The sequence below is a fragment of the Oryctolagus cuniculus genome, chromosome 14 (assembly GCF_051225735.1).
Source record: "Oryctolagus cuniculus isolate XC-2025 breed Fujian yellow rabbit chromosome 14, ASM5122573v1, whole genome shotgun sequence".
NCBI lineage: Eukaryota > Metazoa > Chordata > Mammalia > Lagomorpha > Leporidae > Oryctolagus > Oryctolagus cuniculus.
In genome coordinates, this window is record NC_142880.1 from 12,899,639 (window position 1) to 12,910,438 (window position 10,800).

Here is a 10,800-nt window from a genome sequence, read left to right on the forward strand (position 1 = left end):
CAGGACTAAAACCCGGTGTGCCGGCGCCGCAAGGAGGAGGATTAGCCTAGTGAGCCGTGGCGCCGGCCAGACCCCCAGGTTTTCTCTAAAAGGAATCTTGAAACTCCAGAGGGAATGTGGCCTATAAGCAATCTACTACAATGTGGCATCCATCATCACCTTCCGCTCTTGCATGGTGCTCCAACTTACATCAGCTATCCCTGCCTTGAGGGATCCACACCACTGACGCTACTGTTGGTGACAGTGCTAAAAAAAAACCAATGATGTCTTCATGTTCCACACCTAGACTAGGGGACTGGGCACAGTTTTCTGTGGGAACAACTTTTTTTAGCTGCCATGTGCAGTCTCACTCTCCACGCCAGCCAGCTCCACCATGGTTGTACAAACTAAACCAAGATAACTCTTTCTGAAAGAAGCCCTGGACTGTCCCTTAACCTTATTCCCCCTCCCAGGCTCTGTTCATTCTCCCTCCACAAATCAAGAGGACAAAGAACTAACTTGCCATCCTCCTACATGTGAGAATCTAGGCAGAGGCTGTCTGCCATCAGGAAGCAGCCACTCACCAGAAACCTATCAGACTGGCACCCTGACCTTGGATGTGCCTGCCTGCAAGACTGCGGGAAAGAAATGTTTGCTGTTTAAGTCAACTAGTCTGCGGTGTTTCACGTAGCCCAGATTCAATGAAACAACGCCTCTTAAGACAAAACCAGGTCTTCCTCAACAATTTAAGTGAGTCACAAAGGTTTCTATTCCAATACTTTCATAGCTTCCCTTTTAAATTTACTTGAAATGGCTACTATGGGCACAGCAGCTATTGGAATGATGAGAAAATAATATGGAACTCTGTTTTGCAAAGCCAGAAACCAATTATATCCTATGTAAGGTCAAAACATCAGGTTTACAGAAGATTCATTCTTTGTTCTATACAAATTTGCCACCCAAGCAGATTAGTTGAAAACTGACACATTGATTTAATTATATGGAGCCATTGTTCCCCAGATTCATTCCCTCATTGAAAAAAGGCAAACCATATGAGATGTGTTCACATACTTACTAAAGACAGTTCAGCCTATACTATTGATAGTATTTGTAAATCACACCTAAAATATAGTATTTTAATTTAATTTAATCATCGCATGCATTAGCCATGTAAGGAAAGCACAGCAGATACTGCTTTTATGTCACAGATAAGGAATCTGAAGCTCAGGAAGCAGAGTAACTAAAACATGACAAGTCATGCATCCAGAAATGCTGAAGTCAGGACTGGAATCTAAGACTTGAATCAAATCCCATCTCAACGTTTGTTTAGGGTGACACTGCTGGTTTAAAGTACTGGCTTTGATTATTTTGCTGTAAATGCATTTTTTTTTTTTGACAGGCAGAGTGGACAGTGAGAGAGACAGACAGAGAGAAAGGTCTTCCTTTGCCGTTGGTTCACCCTTCAATGGCCGCCGCGGCTGGCGTGCTGCAGCCAGTGCATCGCGCTGATCCGAAGGCAGGAGCCAGGTGCTTCTCCTGGTCTCCCATGTGGGTGCAGGGCCCAAGCACTTGGGCCATCCTCCACTGCACTCCCTGGCCACAGCAGAGAGCTGGCCTAGAAGAGGGGCAACCGGGACAGAATCCGGCGCCCCGAACGGGACTAGAACCCGGTGTGCCGGCGCCGCTAGGTGGAGGATTAGCCTAGTGAGCTGTGGCGCCGGCAGTATTTTGCTGTAAATGCATTTTGATAGGGTAATCCATCACTCAACAATTCTGCCTGACTCCCTTACTGCATTTATTCTATCATGTCTCACCATGTAATGCCAAGGAGCATCAGGATTCCTTGTCCTTCTCTGACCTCTCTTTTAAGATTCCTGCCTGGGAACTACCTGGGGCAAAGAGAATCCAGAAAGCTGTTTATGAAAGAGTCAGGAACCATGAGTCACAAACATGGAGCTCACCTGGTACTGGTTCAGAGAGTTATCTGAACCTCTTTAATGAACCGTGGTAAAGCAAAGTCAGGGATGCCAATTGCAGAACTTCTCAAGCTGTGCCCTCTTCTCAACTCTTCTTAATTCTAAGCCCATGATTCTTATCTCGGGTTGCACCTAGAAATTCCTGGGGAGTTCTGTCAAAGTGCCAAGGCCTGAGCTTTACCCCAGGACAATTAAATCAGAAATTATGAAGTGGAGAAGCCAGGATATGGATAATTTACAAAAGCTCCCAATTGTCACCAATGTGCAACCAGAATTGAGAATCAGGGCAAGACCTAACCACCAGAGCTCAGGGCAAAGAAAAGTTTAAGAGCCATAGCAGCTCTGGGAAGAAGCTCCCATCACTCCTCCAGAGAGGGGCAGAGATCTTGAGCCAATATGGCCCCAGGGGAAAATGGGAAGCTGAGCCAAGAGACAGACACATCCAGACTCATCACATCAGCCCTACCAGGAGGTGCTAGGATGGGACCTGTACAGGGGACATCCCTGACCTCATCCAGGCTAAGTTCCTTATTTTCATTTTGCTACCTCAGTTTTTCTAGCTGTAAAAGTTACCCCTTTCTCAACTCCTATCATGCCTTCCATGACCATGCTGTTGATGTTGGTGGAACCTTGTTTGGTAGGGTGACTGGTTTATTACCAAAAATAAACAAACCAACAAAAGAAATATAAATCATCCAAAATTTGCCCTTCAGGAAAGAATCTACAAATGTAGAACCCAACAATTGTATCCTTTCTATCATCTCTCCTTTTCTTATTCCCTGAAATTTCTTTTTACCTAATTATGTTGTATATTAAAATTAATCCATCTTATTAGAGATATTGAAGGGTTAAGAAATAAATGTAACAAGAACAGGCTAATATTAATGATTTTACACGTATGGTAGTAGTCTATTTAATTTATAACTCCTCTCCTTGTGACTGCTGATACTTACAATAGAATTCAGGTTGCAGCATTTATTGAGCTTCATGTGACCTGAGAGTAAGTGACCCATTGCTTCTTGTACTATCGTCAACTCTAAACATATTGGGGAGTGGGGAGGTGGACATCCTAACTTTGCCATTGATTTTCATAACTAACATTATTTTTAAATGTGGACTCATTCATTAGGAGTTTTCACTATATTTCAAGTGGAGGTATAGATTCTGAATTTGTCCCATCTGCCCTGATAAAAATACAAGCTATAGATCCAAAAATCTCCATAGGAATTCTTTAACTCTGTATCAACAGACAAAGAAATCATTCTTGAAATACATCTGATGACATGATAGACTGGTAAAGTCAAATCTCTCCAGAAGCAAAAATTAACTATGATTACTTGATGTAAGACATCACTCAAACCAATCAAATGTTATTTTGGGAAATCATAAATTTATATCCAGCGTCAGTTTGTCACTCATTAAGTTCTTATAAGAATGATTAGGAAATTATCTTAATAAGTAAACGTTAGTCTTAACCTCTTCTTACTTTGATGGCTTAAAAATACAAGTTTATATCAATTCATTGAGTCTCTGAAAGTCTCTGCTGGATTGGAGGGCTATTTATTATAGTTTCAATAAACTTTATCCAGGATTGACAAGAAATCCTTACATTGCTGCAATCTTCAGCAAACCAAACTACCATATGTAAGCAGAGCTTTCAAAATATATTCTATAATTAGTCGAAACAAATACTGGAAACCTACTATGTTCCAGGGACTGTGCAAGATGCTGCAAATACTCCAGCATGAGAATCTCACTGCCTTCGCATTCCCCTCATCCCATACCCACACACAAAACCCCAGAAGCCGACTGCAGTCTCGCCAAGGTGTCATTTTAGTGACTGACATGGATCACCACCCCCTGGCAGTCAACAATGACAGCAGCCAAAGCTGCTTCACGGGGAGTCACTGATCCTCCAGCTGTATTTTGCTTGTCGCAGCTTTGAAAGATGCTCACTTTGAAGATCTCAATCGTATGAAAGACAAAAAGCACAATGTAACCTATAAATCAAGGAACAGAGAGGCCTTAGAACTACAAGGAATAACCTTGCCACTAACTCAAGAGTCTACAAAGAAGGCAAATGTGGTGAAGAAAATACAAAAGGATGCCGCGAACCTTGACGATCAAGACGTCCGTCCGTCTCTTTGCCAGTAAACATTTTGTTATGGACAGCAGCTAGAGTGGAGTCCCCTTCCCTCACCTGCCCTGCCCAAAGCAGGAACATTCTACTCTAAGGAGATCCCCAGCCTTTTGATGAGAAGCAACAGGAATTGCTTCCCAATCACTCCCAGCATAAAAGCCAGTGCGCTCTTCCTTCTTTATGGAGCATGGGGCGAAAGTCTCCATATCCACTGATCACTCATCAATTCCTGTTACTGACAACACGAACTCCCCTGGGGCTGCCTAGTAAGCCTGCTCCTTAGGATGATGCTCCGCGTTTTCCATGCAGCCACAGTTTGGATCTCTGCAGCCATTCCTTCACTTTTTCACAGAAATCACATAGCAAAATGGTGACACAATTTAAATTCCATCCAATTTACTGAATTGTAAATGTTGTCTACACAAGGACAATGAAGAGCTAAGACTATAGAAAATGAGTAAACAATGGGATCATGGTTAACTACTTTAAAGCGAGCCCAAAGCCTCTGAAATGACCACAAAATCTCATTTGTTTGGATCTCATTCATTTAGAACTCGTGACAGTCTGCATGGCTGAAGTTGCTCTCTGAAGTTATATCTACATGTGAATATCATCAGTTCTTCATGTCCAGACAAATTGATTGGACTCTCTAAGCCTCTTTGTACTCATCTATAGAATGGGGGCACTCTGTTAGCTATCTTTACTTTTTCTAATCACCCCTGCTGCTACCACTCCATTCCATACCTCAAATACCTTGGGTCTAGAATAATACAAAAACCTACTCAGCATTCTCCCTGCCTGCTTCCTTGTGTATCTACTTCCCCAACAAAACATAGGCGAGGCTATTATTTTCACGGGGGTCAGAGGGGTTGATTTTTTTTTTTCATCTATATCAGCATATGTCACTCCTCTGCTAGAAACTCTCTGATGACTTACCATTTTACTCAAGAGAATCCAAATTCCTTCCAATGGCTGACAAGGCCCACAGGAGACCCCTGCCCTGCCACCCCGCCCCCTCTAACCTCCTCTCTTACCTCTCTTCCAAGTGGTCCTGACCCCCAGGCATGCTGGCCTCCTAGCCTCACACGCCCCGTGTGAGCTCTGCACCCACCTGAAATGCTTCCCCCCAACACTGCCTGGCTGGTCTACCTTTTGGTGCTCAAGTGCCATCAGCTCTGGTCAGGTTATTCAAATTACCTCCCATTCTTGATCTTCCAGCCACTCCATTCCCTTACCTACTTTGTTTTTCTGCTTCGCCGTACTTCTCAGAATGTGACTTAGAAACTGTCTTTTGTTTAGTGTTTGTGCCTCTTTGACAGATAAATCTGCAGGAGGGGAAGAATTTTCATCTCTGTTATTCCCTGCTGTCTTCTTTGCATGGAGAATGGTGCTGGCATGTAGTAAATTCTTAGCAAGTAGATATTAAATGATGGTTTCTTCTGCTTAGCAATGCCTTCCATAGCTTATTTTAGTTACATAAAAATAATGACTTCATTTTTCTTAAAATACTCCATAACTCCAGTTTTTCACTAGCTCAGATCTGATTTATACCTAATTAGTTTAAATAAATGTGATTCTGTCATGGGATAATAGGTGGCCCTATAAAGACAAAAACATTGTAGCATATCTTTTTGAAATGTTACAACTACTTTATTTTTTTTTTTTTTTGGAAAATCAACTAAATTTTGTGGGTCTTTTAGATTTATTTATTTATTTGAAAGGGAGTGTTACAGAGAAGCAGAGGCAGAGACAGAGAGACAGAGAAAGGTCTTCCCTCCACTGGTTCACTACCCCAGGAGCTAAGCCAATCCAAAGCCAGAAGCTAGGAGCTTCTTTCGGGTCTCCCATGTGGGCGCAGGGGCCCAAGGACTTGGGTCGTCTTCTACTGCTTTCCCAGGCCACAGCAGAGAGCTGGATTGGAAGTGGAGCAGACGGGTCTCAAAATGGCACCCATATGGGATGCCGGCACTGCAGGTGGAGGGTTTCTTTACCTGATATGCTATAGCGCCGGCCCCCAAATTTTGTTCTTTTTACCAATTTCATTTGAAATCTGAAAAGATTCTAATGATGATACCTTGTCCCTAATAACATTGATTAATCATACAATTGCTGGAACAATTGAAAAATACTGAATTATCAAAACCTATTTATTCCATATTAGAGTTTTCAACTTAAAACCAGCAACGTTAGATGGGGTGATTTTCAAATATGGCTCCAGGAGTGGGTGTTCTGGCACAGTGTGACGCCAGGGATCTTGTCCCACTTCTGCTTCTAATCCAGCTTCCTGCTACAGCGGCCGGGGGACAGCAGATGATGACCCACAAACTTGGTTCCTACCACCCAAATGGGAGGCCTGGATGGAGTTCCTGGATCCTGGCATCAGTCTAGCCCAACCTCAGCTGTTGTGGGCATTTGGGGAGTGAGCCAGAAGATGGAAGATCTCTGTCTCTCCCGTCTCCCTGTCACTCTGGTTTTCACATAAATACATTAATAAAACTTAAAAAAAAAATGATATAGCCCCCAATTCCTTGGTATTTCTCCTACTGGGAAGTAGGATCTCCCTCTCCTCCCCCTGCATCTGGGTGAGACGGTGGCTGTGGGACACATGGATTGCAGAGTCCCCAGGCCAGGTCAGATTGGGCCACTTAACTTCCCTCTCATTCTCTGGGGGAAGCCAAGCACCAGGTAAGAAGCCTGACTCCCCAGTGACCTCCACGAAGAGGAAGCCACGTGCAGACTTTTCCATCAAAGTCCCAGCTCAGCTCCCGCCTGGCAGCCAGCGTCAACTGCTAGCCACCTTGGATGTCCAGCCCAGTGCAGCCCTCAGATGGCCACAGCCCTGGCTGCCATCAATCTCCAACCAAATGAGAAGCTGGCAGCAAAGACCATCAACCAAGCCCTTCCTGAATTTCTGACCTGCAAACATAAAATCAAATGGTTGCTGTTATACACAGCAAAAGAAACATATACACTGGGAAATTACAAGTTGAGCTTCTCATCTATACCATTTCCCTGTGTTGTTGTGACTGTATTTTTCACATGGTAAGAAAAATGATCCATGTGTAATGGGGCAGATTTTATAAATATTGGCTTTGATCCATATAACAAGACAGAAAAATATTAACACTGGAAGGTGTGATTGATTTCAGCGTGAATAAGTAGCCCGTAGCTTCTCAAGAGCACTGAGTTATAACACGAGTAGTCACACTACAGGCCTGAACACCAAGTTTAGCCCCCTCCTCTTTTACATACAGTAAAGTAAATAGAGCCCACAAATCCTAAAATATTGACTATCTTGCCCTCTACCAAAAAACAAAATAGTCAACCCCTGAGTTAGTGAATGACAAAACTGAAACAGGAATCTAATTCTAAGCAGTCTTTTTCACTGGGTTGTCTGGCTAGAGTAAATTTTTCATTAACATCAGTACAGTTTCATGGGTTTATTTCTTGATTTCTGTCACACTTCTCAAATTTTGTAAGCCTTTTTTTCTGGTTTTAGACTATTTATTTGTCCTGCTGTTTGACCTTTTTGTTTTACTTTCAGTTTTGTTATCAAAAAAAAGCAACGTTAGTCACGAGAGAAAAAATATACACTTTTTAAGTTTTCTATGATACCATCAGTGAAGCGAAAGAGAATATTGATAGCTTAGGTGAGGGGTCAGCATTTTCTCTAAGGGCCAGAATATTACTAGCCTTGCAGATCGCACCCTGGGTGTCACAACGACTCAACCTCACTCCCTCACACGAATGCACCCACATTTCTATGGCTGTGTCCAGTTAGACTTCATTTCTAAAAACAAGTGGTAACCAGAGCTGGCCTGCAGTCTTAGGTTGTCACAGGTCATCCAGGGCCCATGTGTGCACAGGGCTGCCACAGGGCAGGGGTGCTGCTGTCTGTACTGAGTTTGCAGCTGCACAGCCTACACAGCGTAGGGCAAAGTCACATGTGCCTCTTTCACTCACTCTACTCTCAAATAATATTTAATATCTGCTTTTAAGATAAAATTGAATGAAGAGTTGAGTCAATATTACTGAAAGACCTCATGAGTGAAAATCCCATCTCTGCTACTCCAGCTTGACCTTTAGACAGTTGATTTAATTCTTCAGGAGATAAAAGAGGGCCATTCCAGATATCAACAGGCCCATCAAAACAACTTCGAGTCCTAACGAAATCTGATATTTCGTTCTCTGTTGCCAAACCCTCCCAAACCCAATATTCTCAGACTATGGGATATGTTTTCCTCCTGGTTTTCAGAACCCTTGAAGTTTTCTTTCCCCTAGACCCCCAGAAAGACTCAACTTCACCACTGGGAGAAGATTCTCCTCTTTCCAGGGGGAAGATCTCGAGATTCGTCCACTGGCTTCATAGAGGTGTCCAGGTTCATGTCCCTGCTGTCCCCTGCACCTTTGTGGGGCAGAGAGGGAGACGGTGCTCCGATCCCCCTACTACCACAGGGGAAATTAAAGCAAACTTTTGGGGGAAAACTTGTATTTTTCAACTCAAAAATAAATGCCTGCTGAACAAAAAATAAAATTTTTCCTGGGGCCGGTGCAGTGACGTAGCGGGTAAAGCTGCTATCTGCAGTGCCAGCATCCCATATGGGCGCCAGTAAGAGTCCCACTGCTCCACTTCCAATCCAGTTCTCTGCTATGACCTGGGAAAGCAGCAGAAGATGGCCCAAGTTCTTGGGCTCCTGCACCTGTGTGGGAGACCTGGAAGAAGCTCCTGGCTTCAGATTGGCGCAGCTCTGGCCATTGCGGCCATTTGGGGAGTGAACCTGTGGATGGAAGAGCTCTCTCTCTCTCTCTCTCTCTCTCTGCCTCTCCTTCTCTCTCTGTGTAACTCTGACTTTCAAATAAATAAATCTTTAAAAAGCAAATTTTCAGTGCTAAAAGGAAATACAAGGATTTCTCAGATATTAAAAAGTAAAAAGAATATTTTCTCTATGCCTCTGATATATACACAGATTTTCCTATGCCATGAAAAAGCAAACAACTAATTAAAAATTAGAAATTCATAGACATATTGATTACAAAATATATGTGTGCATATATAGTAATAATTATAAAAATAAAAATACAAACATTTCTGTATTACTCTCAACTACTTTTTTCTAAAGAAAGAACAGGAAGTTTTGAAGTGTTTGTTTTGAAAGCTCTTAGAATTATCCACATGTGAAAAATCCAAAATTGCTCTAAAGTGTAAAAATTATCCTTCTTTCCACCTACAGGTAAGTCAAAATTGCTGTGCAAGTTTTCTTCAAACTTTTAAAGAAGAATTATCCAGAAAGGAAAATCTCTGAAGCTACTCAATAAAGACTTAGAAAATAGAAGTAGGGGGCCGGCGCTGTGGCATAGCGGGTAAAGCTGACACCTGCAGTGCCAGCATCCCATATGGGCGCCAGTTCTGGTCCCAGCTGCTCCACTTCCGATCGAGCTCTCTGCTGTGGCCTGGGAAAGCAGTAGAAGATGGCCCAGGTCCTTGGGCCCCTGCACCCACATGGGAAGACCCAGAAGAAGCTCCTGGATCCTGGCTTCGGAATGGCGCAGCTCTGGTCTTTGCGGCCAACTGGGGAGTAAACCAGTGGAGGGAAGACCTCTCTCTCTGCCTCTCCTTCTCTCTCTAACTCTGACTTTTAAATAAATAAGTATATCTTAAAAAAAAAAAAAAAAAGAAAACCGAAGTAAACTCTTCTCGGCGCCTGTATGCATGGGACACATGCCAACAAGCCGCCTCTACATGTAGGCACACATGCACACACGCATGCATGCACATACACACAGACATGCACACACACATGCAACTCTCAGAAGTGTGCTTATGTTCATTAACTTCCCCAAATGCTATGGAGTGCCATGCACAATAACTGGTATTTGATGGTACATACATAAACATGCATATGATATGCACATATTATGTGAACATAAGCAGGCATGTGAATATGAGGATTCTTCAAAAAGCTCATAGGAAAATGAAATTGAAAGATGATGCTGAGGCGGGAGTTTGCTGTAGCCTTTAAGACGCTGCTTGGGATGCCGGCATCCCATAATGGAATGCCTGGCTTCACATCCCAGCTCTACTTCCAATTCCAGTCTCCTGCTCTTATGCACCCAAGGAGGCAGCAGGTAGTAGCCCAAACAGCTAGGGGACCTGTGACCCATATGAGAAACCCAGTTTGAGTTCCAGGATCCCAGCTGTCCCAGTCCCAGCTGTTGCAAATATTTGGGAAGTGAACCATGAATAGAAACTGCCCCCCCCTCTTCAAATTTCAAATGAATTTTAAAAAATGTGTTAAAGATAATTTTCCATAAACTTTTAAAAGCCTCTTTCAGCATCAATGAGAATAAAGCTGAGAACAAGGCCCAAGGCCAACCAGACATGCTCAGGTAGGGAGGAACCAACTACCAGAGAGCCGTGGAAATGACCCTATGGAGCAGGGCCTATGAGCACAAGTGTCACAGTCACCCAGAGATTGTATGGAGAACGGGACGACCTCAGGGTGCCCGTGTGGACTAGGGGGCTGCAGGGGTCACTGGTGGCAAGGGTGAAGCAGCTCTAAGTCTTGAGAGGAGGACGCGAGGGAAAAGCCCCTACAGGCCGTGCCACTCCACTGAGGAAGAGTCGCCACTGAAATGTGCAGTTCCCCTCCGACTATTTTAAAGGACATCTGAAGCTGTCTGAAAGACGGCTTAAATCTGTGGCTG

General features: G+C 43.5%; 1 long non-coding RNA gene across 1 annotated transcript in view; it reads left to right on the forward strand.

The window, feature by feature from the left end:
* Nucleotides 1-9,774, forward strand: part of LOC149122241 (uncharacterized) — a 63,667-nt gene extending 53,893 nt beyond the window's left edge. The window contains exon 2 of the long non-coding RNA XR_016220484.1: nt 9,327-9,774. This is a non-coding gene — a long non-coding RNA (uncharacterized LOC149122241). The remainder of the gene's footprint in view (nt 1-9,326) is intronic.
* The last annotated feature ends 1,026 nt before the right edge of the window (nt 9,775-10,800 follow it).